We start from the raw sequence: 17,480 nt of genomic DNA on the forward strand, positions 1-17,480 counted from the left end.
GTATGGAGCGTCAATATTCTAGTATGAGAAATTAATGATTTAAGTCCTTCTTAAATGAGGCCATTTACCCATAGAGGGTGCCAGGCCCGTATAACGTTAATGATTACTAGATGATGTTTCCAAAGAGTCGTGTTGCTTGATAGTGCAGCACTAAGTGGGTGGTAAACTCCATCTAAAACTAAATATAACCATGAGACCGATAGTAAACAAGTACCGTGAGGGAAAGTTGAAAAGAACTCTGAATAGAGAGTTAAACAGTACGTGAAACTGCTTAGAGGTTAAGCCCGATGAACCTGAATATCCGTTATGGAAAATTCATCATTAAAATTGTAATATTTAAATAATATTATTAAGAATAATGTGCATTTTTTCCATATAAGGACATTGTAATCTATTAGCATATCCCAAATTTATCATAAAATATAACTTATAGTTTATTCCAATTAAATTGCTTGCATTTTAACACAGAATAAATGTTATTAATTTGATAAAGTGCTGATAGATTTATATTATTACAGAGCGTTAATTTTTCGGAATTATATAATGGCATAATTATCATTGATTTTTGTGTTTATTATATGCTCTTGTATGATTAACAATGCGAAAGATTCAGGATACCTTCGGGACCCGTCTTGAAACACGGACCAAGGAGTCTAACATATGTGCAAGTTATTGGGATGTAAACCTAATAGCGTAATTAACTTGACTAATAATGGGATTAGTTTTTTAGCTATTTATAGCTAATTAACACAATCCCGGGGCGTTCTATATAGTTATGTATAATGTATATTTATATTATTTATGCCTCTAACTGGAACGTACCTTGAGCATATATGCTGTGACCCGAAAGATGGTGAACTATACTTGATCAGGTTGAAGTCAGGGGAAACCCTGATGGAAGACCGAAACAGTTCTGACGTGCAAATCGATTGTCAGAATTGAGTATAGGGGCGAAAGACCAATCGAACCATCTAGTAGCTGGTTCCTTCCGAAGTTTCCCTCAGGATAGCTGGTGCATTTTAATATTATATAAAATAATCTTATCTGGTAAAGCGAATGATTAGAGGCCTTAGGGTCGAAACGATCTTAACCTATTCTCAAACTTTAAATGGGTAAGAACCTTAACTTTCTTGATATGAAGTTCAAGGTTATGATATAATGTGCCCAGTGGGCCACTTTGGTAAGCAGAACTGGCGCTGTGGGATGAACCAAACGTAATGTTACGGTGCCCAAATTAACAACTCATGCAGATACCATGAAAGGCGTTGGTTGCTTAAAACAGCAGGACGGTGATCATGGAAGTCGAAATCCGCTAAGGAGTGTGTAACAACTCACCTGCCGAAGCAACTAGCCCTTAAAATGGATGGCGCTTAAGTTGTATACCTATACATTACCGCTAAAGTAGATGATTTATATTACTTGTGATATAAATTTTGAAACTTTAGTGAGTAGGAAGGTACAATGGTATGCGTAGAAGTGTTTGGCGTAAGCCTGCATGGAGCTGCCATTGGTACAGATCTTGGTGGTAGTAGCAAATAATCGAATGAGACCTTGGAGGACTGAAGTGGAGAAGGGTTTCGTGTGAACAGTGGTTGATCACGAGTTAGTCGGTCCTAAGTTCAAGGCGAAAGCCGAAAATTTTCAAGTAAAACAAAAATGCCTAACTATATAAACAAAGCGAATATAATACACTTGAATAATTTTGAACGAAAGGGAATACGGTTCCAATTCCGTAACCTGTTGAGTATCCGTTTGTTATTAAATATGGGCCTCGTGCTCATCCTGGCAACAGGAACGACCATAAAGAAGCCGTCGAGAGATATCGGAAGAGTTTTCTTTTCTGTTTTATAGCCGTACTACCATGGAAGTCTTTCGCAGAGAGATATGGTAGATGGGCTAGAAGAGCATGACATATACTGTTGTGTCGATATTTTCTCCTCGGACCTTGAAAATTTATGGTGGGGACACGCAAACTTCTCAACAGGCCGTACCAATATCCGCAGCTGGTCTCCAAGGTGAAGAGTCTCTAGTCGATAGAATAATGTAGGTAAGGGAAGTCGGCAAATTAGATCCGTAACTTCGGGATAAGGATTGGCTCTGAAGATTGAGATAGTCGGGCTTGATTGGGAAACAATAACATGGTTTATGTGCTCGTTCTGGGTAAATAGAGTTTCTAGCATTTATGTTAGTTACTTGTTCCCCGGATAGTTTAGTTACGTAGCCAATTGTGGAACTTTCTTGCTAAAATTTTTAAGAATACTATTTGGGTTAAACCAATTAGTTCTTATCAATTATAACGATTATCAATTAACAATCAATTCAGAACTGGCACGGACTTGGGGAATCCGACTGTCTAATTAAAACAAAGCATTGTGATGGCCCTAGCGGGTGTTGACACAATGTGATTTCTGCCCAGTGCTCTGAATGTCAAAGTGAAGAAATTCAAGTAAGCGCGGGTCAACGGCGGGAGTAACTATGACTCTCTTAAGGTAGCCAAATGCCTCGTCATCTAATTAGTGACGCGCATGAATGGATTAACGAGATTCCTACTGTCCCTATCTACTATCTAGCGAAACCACAGCCAAGGGAACGGGCTTGGAATAATTAGCGGGGAAAGAAGACCCTTGAGCTTGACTCTAATCTGCAGTGAAAGGACATAAGAGGGGTAGAATAAGTGGGAGATATTAGACCTTCGGTTTGGTATCGTCAATGAAATACCACTACTCTTATTGTTTCCTTACTACTTGATTAATGGAACGTGTATCATTCCTAGCCATTATACGGATATATTATATATCTTATGGTATTGGGGTTTTGATGGCAAGCTTCTTGATCAAAGTATCACGAGTTTGTTATATAATCGCAAACAAATTCTTTAATTAAACGATGCATTATGTATTTTTGATTTGAAAATTGGTATAACTCCAATTACTCAGTATGATCCAATTCAAGACATTGCCAGTAGGGAGGTTGACTGGGGCGGTACATCTCTCAAATAATAACGGAGGTGTCCCAAGGCCAGCTCAGTGCGGACAGAAACCACACATAGAGCAAAAGGGCAAATGCTGACTTGATCTCGGTTTCAGTACACACAGGGACAGCAAAAGCTCGGCCCTATCGATCCTTTTGGTTTAAAGAGTTTTTAACAAGAGGTGTCAGAAAATTACCATAGGATAACTGGCTTGTGGCGGCCAAGCGTTCATAGCGACGTCGCTTTTTGATCCTTCCGATTCGGCTCTTCCTATCATTGTGAAGCAAAATTCACCAAGCGTTGATTGTTCACCCATGCAAGGGAACGTGAGCTGGTTATAGACCGTCGTGAGACAGGTGTTTTACCCTACTAATGACAAAACGTTGTTTGCGACAGCATTCCTGCGTTAGTACGAGAGGAACCGCAGGTACGGACCAATGGCACAATACTGTTCGAAGCGAACAGTGGGTATCGCTACGTCCGTTGGATTATGCCTGAACGCCTCTAAGGTCGTATCCGTGCTGGACTGCAATGATAAATAAGGGGCAATTTGCATTGTATGGCTTCTAAACCATTTAAAGTTATAATTATTTTATAAACGACAATGGATGTGATGCCAATGTAATTGTAACATAGTAAATTAGGAGGATCTTCGATCACCTGATGCCGCGCTAGTTACATATAAAAGCATTATTTAATACAATGACAAAGCCTAGAATCAATTGTAAACGACTTTTGTAACAGGCAAGGTGTTGTAATGGTTGAGCAGCTGCCATACTGCGATCCACTGAAGCTTATCCTTGCTTGATGATTCGATAAATAAATGATTTTCCTGTAGCCAAACAAACACCTCGTCATCAATTTAGTGACGCATATGATATTGTCCCTATCATATAATTTTGATATAAAGACTTTAAAGAATTTATATCAGTTGCCAAATACCTCGTCATCAATTTAGTGACGCATATGATATTGTCCCTATCGTATAATTTTTGATTATAAAGACTTTAAAGAATTCTATCACGTTGCCAAATACCTCGTCATCAATTAGTGACGCATATGATATTCCCTATCATATAATTAATTTAAAGACTTTAATGAATTTGTCAAGTTGCCAAACCTCGTCATCAATTTAGTGACGCATTGATATTGTCCCTATCATATAATTTTTGATATAAAGACTTTAAAGAATTATATCAAGTTGCCAAATACCTCGTCATCAATTTTAGTGACGCATATGATATTGTCCCTATCATATAATTAATATAAAGACTTTAATGAATTGTGTCAAGTTGCCAAACACCTCGTCATCAATTTAGTGACGCATATGATATTGTCCCTATCATATAATTTTTGATATAAAAACTTTAAAGAATTGTATCAAGTTGCCAAATACCTCGTCATCAATTTAGTGACGCATATGATATTGTCCCTATCATATAATTTTTGATATAAAGACTTTAAAGAATTGTATCAGTTGCCAAATACCTCGTCATCAATTTAGTGACGCATATGATATTGTCCCTATCATATAATTTTTGATATAAAAGACTTTAAAGAATTATATCAAGTTGCCAAATACCTCGTCATCAATTTAGTGACGCATATGATATTGTCTCTATCATATAATTAATATAAAGACTTTAATGAATTGTGTCAAGTTGCCAAACACCTCGTCATCAATTTAGTGACGCATATGATATTGTCCCTATCATATAATTTTTGATATAAAACTTTAAGAATTGTATCAAGTTGCCAAATACCTCGTCATCAATTTAGTGACGCATATGATATTGTCCCTATCATATAATTAATATAAAGACTTTAATGAATTGTGTCAAGTTGCCAAACACCTCGTCATCAATTTAGTGACGCATATGATATTGTCCCTATCATATAATTAATATAACTTTAATGAATGTGTTCAAGTTGCCAAACACCTCGTCATCAATTTATGACGCATATGATATTGTCCCTATCATATAATATTTGATATAAAGACTTTAAAGAATTATATCAAGTTGCCAATACCTCGTCATCAATTTAGTGACGCATATGATATTGTCTCTATCATATAATTAATATAAAGACTTTAATGAATTGTGTCAAGTGCCAAACACCTCGTCATCAATTTAGTGACGCATATGATATTGTCCCTATCATATAATTTTTGATATAAAGACTTTAAAGAATTCTATCAAGTTGCCAAATACCTCGTCATCAATTTAGTGACGCATATGATATTGTCTCTATCATATAATTAATATAAAGACTTTAATGATTTGTGTCACGTTGCCAAACACCTCGTCATCAATTTAGTGACGCATATGATATTGTCCCTATCATATAATTAATATAAAGACTTTTTAAAGAATTGTATCAAGTTGCCAAACACCTCGTCATCAACTACTATATTATGGTTGCGCCGACCTCTCATATTGTATTCTCTTATGTCTTCATAGGATTTTGGCAATTATACGAGTAAATTAAATAATATACATATGAAAATGATTAATTATTATATGTATAAGGGAAAAAATGCTGAAATATTCCCATATTATCTTAGTATTATAGAGGAAAGACCGTTGCCGACCTCTGATATTGTTCAAAACTTATGTATTTATATGATTTTGGCAATTATATGAGTAAATTAAATAATATACATATAAAATGATTAAATATTATATGTATAAATGTATAAAGGAAAAAATGATGAAATATTCCCACATTATCTTAGTATTATAGAGGAAAGACCGTTGCTGACCTCTGATATTGTTCAAACTTATGTATTTATATGATTTTTGGCAATAATATGAGTAAAATTAAATAATATACATATGAAAATGATTAATTATTATATGTATAAATGTATAAGGGAAAAAATGCTGAAAATATTCCCATATTATCTTAGTATTATAGAGGAAAGACCGTTGCTGACCTCTGATATTGTTCAAAACTTATGTATTTATATGATTTTGGCAATTATATGAGTAAATTAAATAATATACATATGAAAATTATTAATTATTATATGTATAGGGGAAAAAATGCTGAATATTCCCACATTCTCTTAGTATTATAGAGAAAAGCCATTATAGTGAGAGGGTATAGTAGTGTAAACGACCGGAATTACGACAGAGGGTTCAAAAACTACTATAGGTAGCAGTGGTTGCCGACCTCTCATATTGTTTCAAAACTTATGTATTCATATGATTTTGGCAATTATATGAGTAAATTAAATAATAACATATGAAAATTATTAATTATTATATGTATAGGGGAAAAAATGCTGAAATATTCCCACATTCTCTTAGTATTATAGAGAAAAGCCATTATAGTGAGAGGGTATAGTAGTGTAAACGACCGGAATTACGACAGAGGGTTCAAAAACTACTATAGGTAGGCAGTGGTTGCCGACCTCTCATATTGTTCAAAACTTATGTATTCATATGATTTTTGGCAATTATATGAGTAAATTAAATAATATACATATGAAAATTATTAATTATTATATGTATAAGGGAAAAAAATGCTGAAAATATCCCACATTCTCTTAGTATAATAGAGAAAAGCCATTATAGTGAGAGGGTATAGTAGTGTAAACGACCGGAATTACGACAGAGGGTTCAAAAACTACTATAGTAGGCAGTGGTTGCCGACCTCTCATATTGTTCAAAACTTATGTATTCATATGATTTTGGCAATAATATGAGTAAATTAAATAACTATACATATGAAAATGATTAATTATTATATGTATAAGGGAAAAAATTCTGAAAATATCCCACATTCTCTTAGTATTATAGAGAAAAGCCATTATAGTGAGAGGGTATAGTAGTGTAAACGACCGGAATTACGACAGAGGGTTCAAAAACTACTATAGGTAGGCAGTGGTTGCCGACCTCTCATATTGTTCAAAACTTATGTATTCATATGATTTTGGCAATAATATGAGTAAATTAAATAATATACATATGAAATGATTAATTATTATATGTATAAGGGAAAAAATGCTGAAAATATCCCACATTCTCTTAGTATTATAGAGAAAAGCCATTATAGTGAGAGGGTATAGTAGTGTAAACGACCGGAATTACGACAGAGGGTTCAAAAACTACTATAGGTAGGCAGTGGTTGCCGACCTCTCATATTGTTCAAAACTTATGTATTCATATGATTTTGGCAATAATATGAGTAAATTAAATAATATACATATGAAAATGATTAATTATTATATGTATAAGGGAAAAAATGCTGAAAATATCCCACATTCTCTTAGTATTATAGAGAAAAGCCATTATAGTGAGAGGGTATAGTAGTGTAAACGACCGGAATTACGACAGAGGGTTCAAAAACTACTATAGGTAGGCAGTGGTTGCCGACCTCTCATATGTTCAAAACTTATGTATTCATATGATTTTGGCAATAATATGAGTAAATTAAATAATATACATATGAAAATGATTAATTATTATATGTATAAGGGAAAAAATAATCATATTATATATGAATAATGGAAAAAAAATGAAATGTTCCTATAATCTCTTAATATATAAGAGAATAGCCCGTATTTGGGTGGCAAACGGAATTGAAAATACCCGCTTTGAGGACAGCGGGTTCAAAAACTACTATAGGTAGGCAGTGGTTGCCGACCTCCCGCATTATTCGAAATATTTATTTCGGATTATGTTTATATTGGTTACATACAATAAAGTATATTATTATCCGTACAAATTTGTTTCTCATTCTATAGAACACGGGACTTGGCTCCGCGGATAATAGGAATATACGCTTTATAGATAATATCGTTGAAACAAAAGTCAAGTTTCTATTATATATAGAATAACAAATCGTTTCCATATATTATCGTTAATTTTTGGAGGCAGGCAAATATTAATTTATTACCTGCCGTATAGTTGGATTATTATATCGTTACGGTATAATACAAATATGGATTCTTATGAAAGAAATATAAAATTATATATTAAATGTGGAAATATTATCATATGCGCTTGGTTTATGTTATATATTACCAGAGATATATATGAAAAGAGATAAATTTTAAATTATCTTCAAAATGCAAATGATTTAACTTAATATTTATATTGGTTAAACAAAAATTGTACATGTGTGGATACAATAATTATGTATGTTGGAAATAAAATGATATTTTATAATGAAATATGTATGTATAAAAAGATAAAATTATAGAAATATATATATTACAATAATTAGATGAAATTCTTGTTATATTGGTAAAACAAGTATAAATTAAAAATGAAAATATGGATTACGAATGCTATATAAAAATGGCCGTAATCGAATGGATTTTTTACTTATATATTTAAAATTTTACCCAAAGGCGAAATATTGAATTTTATTCAATATAATAAAAATCATGGAATTATATAAAGTGAAAAATCTATATATCTATATATCTATTATATTGCTTATTTCGATTCAAAATATATGAATGGAATATGAAGGAAAAACATTATTCTGGTTGATCCTGCCAGTAGTTATATGCTTGTCTCAAAGATTAAGCCATGCATGTCTAAGTACACACGAATTAAAAGTGAAACCGCAAAAGGCTCATTATATCAGTTATGGTTCCTTAGATCGTTAACAGTTACTTGGATAACTGTGTAATTCTAGAGCTAATACATGCAATTAAAACATGAACCTTATGGGACATGTGCTTTATTAGGCTAAAACCAAGCGATCGCAAGATCGTTATATTGGTTGAACTCTAGATAACATGCAGATCGTATGGTCTTGTACCGACGACAGATCTTTCAAATGTCTGCCCTATCAACTTTTGATGGTAGTATCTAGGACTACCATGGTTGCAACGGGTAACGGGGAATCAGGGTTCGATTCCGGAGAGGGAGCCTGAGAAACGGCTACCACATCTAAGGAAGGCAGCAGGCGCGTAAATTACCCACTCCCAGCTCGGGGAGGTAGTGACGAAAAATAACAATACAGGACTCATATCCGAGGCCCTGTAATTGGAATGAGTACACTTTAAATCCTTTAACAAGGACCAATTGGAGGGCAAGTCTGGTGCCAGCAGCCGCGGTAATTCCAGCTCCAATAGCGTATATTAAAGTTGTTGCGGTTAAAACGTTCGTAGTTGAACTTGTGCTTCATACGGGTAGTACAACTTACAATTGTGGTTAGTACTATACCTTTATGTATGTAAGCGTATACCGGTGGAGTTCTTATATGTGATTAAATACTTGTATTTTTTCATATGTTCCTCCTATTTAAAAACCTGCACTAGTGCTCTTAAACGAGTGTTATTGTGGGCCGGTACTATTACTTTGAACAAATTAGAGTGCTTAAAGCAGGCTTCAAATGCCTGAATATTCTGTGCATGGGATAATGAAATAAGACCTCTGTTCTGCTTTCATTGGTTTTCAGATCAAGAGGTAATGATTAATAGAAGCAGTTTGGGGCATTAGTATTACGACGCGAGAGGTGAAATTCTTGGACCGTCGTAAGACTAACTTAAGCGAAAGCATTTGCCAAAGATGTTTTCATTAATCAAGAACGAAAGTAGAGGTTCGAAGGCGATCAGATACCGCCCTAGTTCTAACCATAAACGATGCCAGCTAGCAATTGGGTGTAGCTACTTTTATGGCTCTCTCAGTCGCTTCCCGGGAAACCAAAGCTTTTGGGCTCCGGGGGAAGTATGGTTGCAAAGCTGAAACTTAAAGGAATTGACGGAAGGGCACCACCAGGAGTGGAGCCTGCGGCTTAATTTGACTCAACACGGGAAAACTTACCAGGTCCGAACATAAGTGTGTAAGACAGATTGATAGCTCTTTCTCGAATCTATGGGTGGTGGTGCATGGCCGTTCTTAGTTCGTGGAGTATTTGTCTGGTTAATTCCGATAACGAACGAGACTCAAATATATTAAATAGATATCTTCAGGATTATGGTGCTGAAGCTTATGTAGCCTTCATTCATGGTGGCAGTAAAATGTTTTATTGTGTTTGAATGTGTTTATGTAAGTGGAGCCGTACCTGTTGGTTTGTCCCATTATAAGGACACTAGCTTCTTAAATGGACAAATTGCGTCTAGCAATAATGAGATTGAGCAATAACAGGTCTGTGATGCCCTTAGATGTCCTGGGCTGCACGCGCGCTACAATGAAAGTATCAACGTGTATTTCCTAGACCGAGAGGTCCGGGTAAACCGCTGAACCACTTTCATGCTTGGGATTGTGAACTGAAACTGTTCACATGAACTTGAATTCCCAGTAAGTGTGAGTCATTAACTCGCATTGATTACGTCCCTGCCCTTTGTACACACCGCCCGTCGCTACTACCGATTGAATTATTTAGTGAGGTCTCCGGACGTGATCACTGTGACGCCTTGCGTGTTACGGTTGTTTCGCAAAAGTTGACCGAACTTGATTATTTAGAGGAAGTAAAAGTCGTAACAAGGTTTCCGTAGGTGAACCTGCGGAAGGATCATTATTGTATAATATCCTTATCGTTAATAAACATTGTTATAATACAAATAAATACAATTTACCAAAATAAAAATATTACAAAATGATTCCACGGAATCAAAAGTTAAAGTCAAAATAAAATGAAGATGGCTTTTATTTTATATGTGGGGCTTGGCAACCTCATAAAAAGACTTTAACATTATTAATGTTGTTGTGCGTATTTGTGGCAGTACCTACTACAACAATGGCGTTTCCTATAAAAACAAATTCTCGAAAATGGAAATCGAAGAAACTGAACAAAATTTGAAAGTAGAAGTCGAATTAAAATTAAAATAATTTTGAATGTGGTATTCAAAATAAGTGTGTGTGTATATGGACCATAATATACACGCGTTGCGAATATTATTGTTCATCTATGTTATGAGCATACGTTGGCTAATGCAACAACCTAAAATATACAATGTTTGTACCTGTCATCCATCAGGTTAATGTTTTATATAAATTTTGCAGTATGTGTCACCCAAAATAGCAAACCATAACCAGATTTTTATGATACATAATGCTTATATGAAACTAAGACATATCGCAACATTTATTTTTAGGTATAAAAATAAATTTATTGAAGGAATTGATATATGCCAGTAAAATGGTGTATTTTTAATTTCTTTCAATAAAAACAATATTGATATTATATAAAAATGAATTATAAAACTCTAAGCGGTGGATCACTCGGCTCATGGGTCGATGAAGAACGCAGCAAACTGTGCGTCATCGTGTGAACTGCAGGACACATGAACATCACATTTTGAACGCATATCGCAGTCCATGCTGTTATGTACTTTAATTAATTTTATAGTGCTGCTTGGACTACATATGGTTGAGGGTTGTAAGACTATGCTAATTAAGTTGTTTATAAATTTTTATAAGCATATGGTATATTATTGGATTAAATAATGATTTTATTCATAATATTAAAAAAGAAATGAAAAACATTATCTCACATTTGAATGTGAAAAACGAAGAGAAATATTTTCTTTTTCAATCAAATAATACTGAGAAATGTCTAGCATAAAAAATTGAAATATTTTTCATCTAGAATTGTCTCTTATTAATGATTCGGAAAAAGAAAAATCTTGGTTTTTTATTATCTTCGTTGGTTCGTTAAATGGATAAAAAATAACTTTGCTTACAAGAACTATTGGAACTATTTATAACGAATTTAATTGATTGTTTATCATTTATATATAAAGAATTTATGGCAAAAAATAGTTATATATACAACCTCAACTCATATGGGACTACCCCTGAATTTAAGCATATTAATTAGGGGAGGAAAAGAAACTAACAAGGATTTTCTTAGTAGCGGCGAGCGAAAAGAAAACAGTTCAGCACTAAGTCACTTTGTCTATATGGCAAATGTGAGATGCAGTGTATGGAGCGTCAATATTCTAGTATGAGAAATTAATGATTTAAGTCCTTCTTAAATGAGGCCATTTACCCATAGAGGGTGCCAGGCCCGTTATAACGTTAATGATTACTAGATGATGTTTCCAAAGAGTCGTGTTGCTTGATAGTGCAGCACTAAGTGGTGGTAAACTCCATCTAAAACTAAATATAACCATGAGACCGATAGTAAACAAGTACCGTGAGGGAAAGTTGAAAAGAACTCTGAATAGAGAGTTAAACAGTACGTGAAACTGCTTAGAGGTTAAGCCCGATGAACCTGAATATCCGTATGGAAAATTCATCATTAAAATTGTAATATTTAAATAATATTATTAAGAATAATGTGCATTTTTCCATATAAGGACATTGTAATCTATTAGCATATCCCAAATTTATCATAAATATAACTTATAGTTTATTCCAATTAAATTGCTTGCATTTTAACACAGAATAAATGTTATTAATTTGATAAAGTGCTGATAGATTTATATTATTACAGAGCGTTAATTTTCGGAATTATATAATGGCATAATTATCATTGATTTTTGTGTTTATTATATGCTCTTGTATGATTAACAATGCGAAAGATTCAGGATACCTTCGGGACCCGTCTTGAAACACGGACCAAGGAGTCTAACATATGTGCAAGTTATTGGGATGTAAACCTAATAGCGTAATTAACTTGACTAATAATGGGATTAGTTTTTTAGCTATTTATAGCTAATTAACACAATCCCGGGGCGTTCTATATAGTTATGTATAATGTATATTTATATTATTTATGCCTCTAACTGGAACGTACCTTGAGCATATATGCTGTGACCCGAAAGATGGTGAACTATACTTGATCAGGTTGAAGTCAGGGGAAACCCTGATGGAAGACCGAAACAGTTCTGACGTGCAAATCGATTGTCAGAATTGAGTATAGGGGCGAAAGACCAATCGAACCATCTAGTAGCTGGTTCCTTCCGAAGTTTCCCTCAGGATAGCTGGTGCATTTTAATATTATATAAAATAATCTTATCTGGTAAAGCGAATGATTAGAGGCCTTAGGGTCGAAACGATCTTAACCTATTCTCAAACTTTAAATGGGTAAGAACCTTAACTTTCTTGATATGAAGTTCAAGGTTATGATATAATGTGCCCAGTGGGCCACTTTTGGTAAGCAGAACTGGCGCTGTGGGATGAACCAAACGTAATGTTACGGTGCCCAAATTAACAACTCATGCAGATACCATGAAAGGCGTTGGTTGCTTAAAACAGCAGGACGGTGATCATGGAAGTCGAAATCCGCTAAGGAGTGGTGTAACAACTCACCTGCCGAAGCAACTAGCCCTTAAAATGGATGGCGCTTAAGTTGTATACCTATACATTACCGCTAAAGTAGATGATTTATATTACTTGTGATATAAATTTTGAAACTTTAGTGAGTAGGAAGGTACAATGGTATGCGTAGAAGTGTTTGGCGTAAGCCTGCATGGAGCTGCCATTGGTACAGATCTTGGTGGTAGTAGCAAATAATCGAATGAGACCTTGGAGGACTGAAGTGGAGAAGGGTTTCGTGTGAACAGTGGTTGATCACGAGTTAGTCGGTCCTAAGTTCAAGGCGAAAGCCGAAAATTTTCAAGTAAAACAAAAATGCCTAACTATATAAACAAAGCGAATATAATACACTTGAATAATTTTGAACGAAAGGGAATACGGTTCCAATTCCGTAACCTGTTGAGTATCCGTTTGTTATTAAATATGGGCCTCGTGCTCATCCTGGCAACAGGAACGACCATAAAGAAGCCGTCGAGAGATATCGGAAGAGTTTTCTTTTCTGTTTTATAGCCGTACTACCATGGAAGTCTTTCGCAGAGAGATATGGTAGATGGGCTAGAAGAGCATGACATATACTGTTGTGTCGATATTTTCTCCTCGGACCTTGAAAATTTATGGTGGGGACACGCAAACTTCTCAACAGCCGTACCAATATCCGCAGCTGGTCTCCAAGGTGAAGAGTCTCTAGTCGATAGAATAATGTAGGTAAGGGAAGTCGGCAAATTAGATCCGTAACTTCGGGATAAGGATTGGCTCTGAAGATGAGATAGTCGGGCTTGATTGGGAAACAATAACATGGTTTATGTGCTCGTTCTGGGTAAATAGAGTTTCTAGCATTTATGTTAGTTACTTGTTCCCCGGATAGTTTAGTTACGTAGCCAATTGTGGAACTTTCTTGCTAAAATTTTTAAGAATACTATTTGGGTTAAACCAATTAGTTCTTATCAATTATAACGATTATCAATTAACAATCAATTCAGAACTGGCACGGACTTGGGGAATCCGACTGTCTAATTAAAACAAAGCATTGTGATGGCCCTAGCGGGTGTTGACACAATGTGATTTCTGCCCAGTGCTCTGAATGTCAAAGTGAAGAAATTCAAGTAAGCGCGGGTCAACGGCGGGAGTAACTATGACTCTCAGGTTACTTAGAAACCTACCCAGCGAAATTGGTGCTAGAGTCGGAAATGCCATTACTAACGCGGCCGCGTTTGCAGATGATTTGGTACTATTTGCTGAAACTCGAATGGGACTTCAAGTATTGTTGGACAGAACGTTGGATTTTCTATCTCTCGTCGGCCTCAAACTTAATGCCGACAAATGTTTTACCGTTGGCATTAAGGGCCAGCCGAAACAGAAGTGTACCGTGCTAGAGGCACAGAGCTTTTACGTAGGCTCAAGAGAGATTCCATCATTGAAGAGAACGGACGAGTGGAAGTACTTAGGCATCAACTTCACTGCAACTGGGAGGGTTCGATGCAATCCGGCCGAGGACATTGGTCCAAAGCTACAAAGATTGACAAAGGCCCCCCTCAAACCACAACAGAGGATGTTCGCCCTAAGGACTGTCCTTATCCCACAGCTCTATCACAGTTAGCCCTTGGGAGTGTGGCGATAGGCGTCCTACGAAAAACTGACAAACTAATACGATACTATGTGCGAAGATGGCTAAATCTTCCGCTGGATGTGCCGATAGCATTCATTCACGCACCCCCAAAAAGTGGAGGTCTCGGAATTCCATCACTTAGATGGGTAGCTCCAATGTTAAGGCTAAGACGTTTGAGTAATATTAAATGGCCTCACCTCACGCAAAACGAGGTAGCCAGCTCTTTCCTCGAAGCCGAAAAACAACGGGCCCGAGATAGATTATTTGCAGAACAACATGAATTGTTATCGCGTCCGGCAATAGAAAAATATTGGGCGAACAAATTGTACCTCTCAGTTGATGGCAGCGGACTCCGTGAAGCGGCCATTGGGGACCGCAACACGGGTGGGTTAATCAACCCACGCGTTTACTAACAGGAAAGGAATATATAGACGGTATTCGTCTGCGGATAAATGCCCTACCCACGAAGTCTCGTACTACAAGGGGAAGGCACGAATTGGAACGACAGTGTCGTGCAGGATGTGACGCTCCCGAAACAACAAACCATATAATGCAAAAATGTTACCGATCGCATGGGAGGCGCGTAGCTAGACACAACTGCGTAGTAAATCGAATCAAGCGGGGACTTGAGGAGAGAGGCTGCGCGGTCATTGTTGAACCAAGTCTGCAGTGCGAATCCGGCCTTAATAAACCGGACCTGGTGGCACTACGACAAAATCACATTGATGTGATCGACATACAAATTGTGACAGACGGACACTCTATGGATGATGCGCACCAGCGCAAAATCAATAGATACGACAGACCGGACATACGAACTGAATTGCGTCGCAGATTCGAAGCCGCAGGTGACATTGAATTCATTCTGCCACTCTGAACTGGAGGGGGATCTGGAGTGGTCAATCCGTTAAAAGATTGATAGCGAAGGGTCTCCTCAGCAAATATGATAGTCATATCATTAGCGTCCAGGTTATGAGAGGCAGTCTCGGTTGTTTTAAACAGTTCATGTACCTGAGCGGGTTTTCCCGAGATTGGACTTAGCTAAAACGTTTGGTTCAAAGCATTTGCTTGCTGTCTTGGCATAACATCAATAAAGGCATAAACATCGCAAATAATGGTAATATATAAATGGCTATGAGGATGGTTTTAGTACGTAGGCGTTGCGGAACTTCGGTTCAGCAATGAATCGTGCATGCTAGGAAACTGAAGTGTTGACAGACCTAGTATCTTTCGATAGATTTCCATACCTCCGCGATCAAAAAAAAAAAATAGCCAAATGCCTCGTCATCTAATTAGTGACGCGCATGAATGGATTAACGAGATTCCTACTGTCCCTATCTACTATCTAGCGAAACCACAGCCAAGGGAACGGGCTTGGAATAATTAGCGGGGAAAGAAGACCCTTTTGAGCTTGACTCTAATCTGGCAGTGTAAGGAGACATAAGAGGTGTAGAATAAGTGGGAGATATTAGACCTCGGTTTGGTATCGTCAATGAAATACCACTACTCTTATTGTTTCCTTACTTACTTGATTAAATGGAACGTGTATCATTTCCTAGCCATTATACGGATATATTTATTATATCTTATGGTATTGGGTTTTGATGCAAGCTTCTTGATCAAAGTATCACGAGTTTGTTATATAATCGCAAACAAATTCTTTAATAAAACGATGCATTTATGTATTTTTGATTTGAAAATTTGGTATAACTCCAATTACTCAGGTATGATCCAATTCAAGGACATTGCCAGGTAGGGAGTTTGACTGGGGCGGTACATCTCTCAAATAATAACGGAGGTGTCCCAAGGCCAGCTCAGTGCGGACAGAAACCACACATAGAGCAAAAGGGCAAATGCTGACTTGATCTCGGTGTTCAGTACACACAGGGACAGCAAAAGCTCGGCCTATCGATCCTTTTGGTTTAAAGAGTTTTTAACAAGAGGTGTCAGAAAAGTTACCATAGGGATAACTGGCTTGTGGCGGCCAAGCGTTCATAGCGACGTCGCTTTTTGATCCTTCGATGTCGGCTCTTCCTATCATTGTGAAGCAAAATTCACCAAGCGTTGGATTGTTCACCCATGCAAGGGAACGTGAGCTGGGTTTAGACCGTCGTGAGACAGGTTAGTTTTACCCTACTAATGACAAAACGTTGTTGCGACAGCATTCCTGCGTAGTACGAGAGGAACCGCAGGTACGGACCAATGGCACAATACTTGTTCGAGCGAACAGTGGTATGACGCTACGTCCGTTGGATTATGCCTGAACGCCTCTAAGGTCGTATCCGTGCTGGACTGCAATGATAAATAAGGGGCAATTTGCATTGTATGGCTTCTAAACCATTTAAAGTTTATAATTTATTTTATAAACGACAATGGATGTGATGCCAATGTAATTTGTAACATAGTAAATTAGGAGGATCTTCGATCACCTGATGCCGCGCTAGTTACATATAAAAGCATTATTTAATACAATGACAAAGCCTAGAATCAATTGTAAACGACTTTTGTAACAGGCAAGGTGTTGTAAGTGGTTGAGCAGCTGCCATACTGCGATCCACTGAAGCTTATCCTTTGCTTGATGATTCGATAAATAAATGATTTTTCCTGTAGCCAAACAAACACCTCGTCATCAATTTAGTGACGCATATGATATTGTCCCTATCATATAATTTTT

At 36.4% G+C, this 17,480-nt stretch overlaps 2 non-coding genes and 2 pseudogenes across 2 annotated transcripts in view; all 4 read left to right on the top strand.

The window, feature by feature from the left end:
- Nucleotides 1-3,787, top strand: part of LOC117149747 — a 3,940-nt gene extending 153 nt beyond the window's left edge. The window contains exon 1 of the ribosomal RNA XR_004460493.1: nucleotides 1-3,787. This exon is cut by the window's left edge and continues 153 nt beyond it. This is a non-coding gene — a ribosomal RNA (large subunit ribosomal RNA).
- A 4,680-nt stretch (nucleotides 3,788-8,467) lies between these two features.
- Nucleotides 8,468-10,456, top strand: LOC117149744. The gene has a single exon (XR_004460491.1). It is a non-coding gene; the product is annotated as a small subunit ribosomal RNA (ribosomal RNA).
- A 684-nt stretch (nucleotides 10,457-11,140) lies between these two features.
- On the top strand, nucleotides 11,141-11,318 carry LOC117149751 (annotated as a pseudogene).
- Nucleotides 11,319-11,709: 391 nt separating this feature from the next.
- On the top strand, nucleotides 11,710-17,393 carry LOC117149746 (annotated as a pseudogene).
- The last annotated feature ends 87 nt before the right edge of the window (nucleotides 17,394-17,480 follow it).

The sequence above is a fragment of the Drosophila mauritiana genome, unplaced genomic scaffold (genome assembly GCF_004382145.1).
Source record: "Drosophila mauritiana strain mau12 unplaced genomic scaffold, ASM438214v1 U_31, whole genome shotgun sequence".
Classification (NCBI taxonomy): Eukaryota; Metazoa; Arthropoda; class Insecta; order Diptera; family Drosophilidae; genus Drosophila; species Drosophila mauritiana.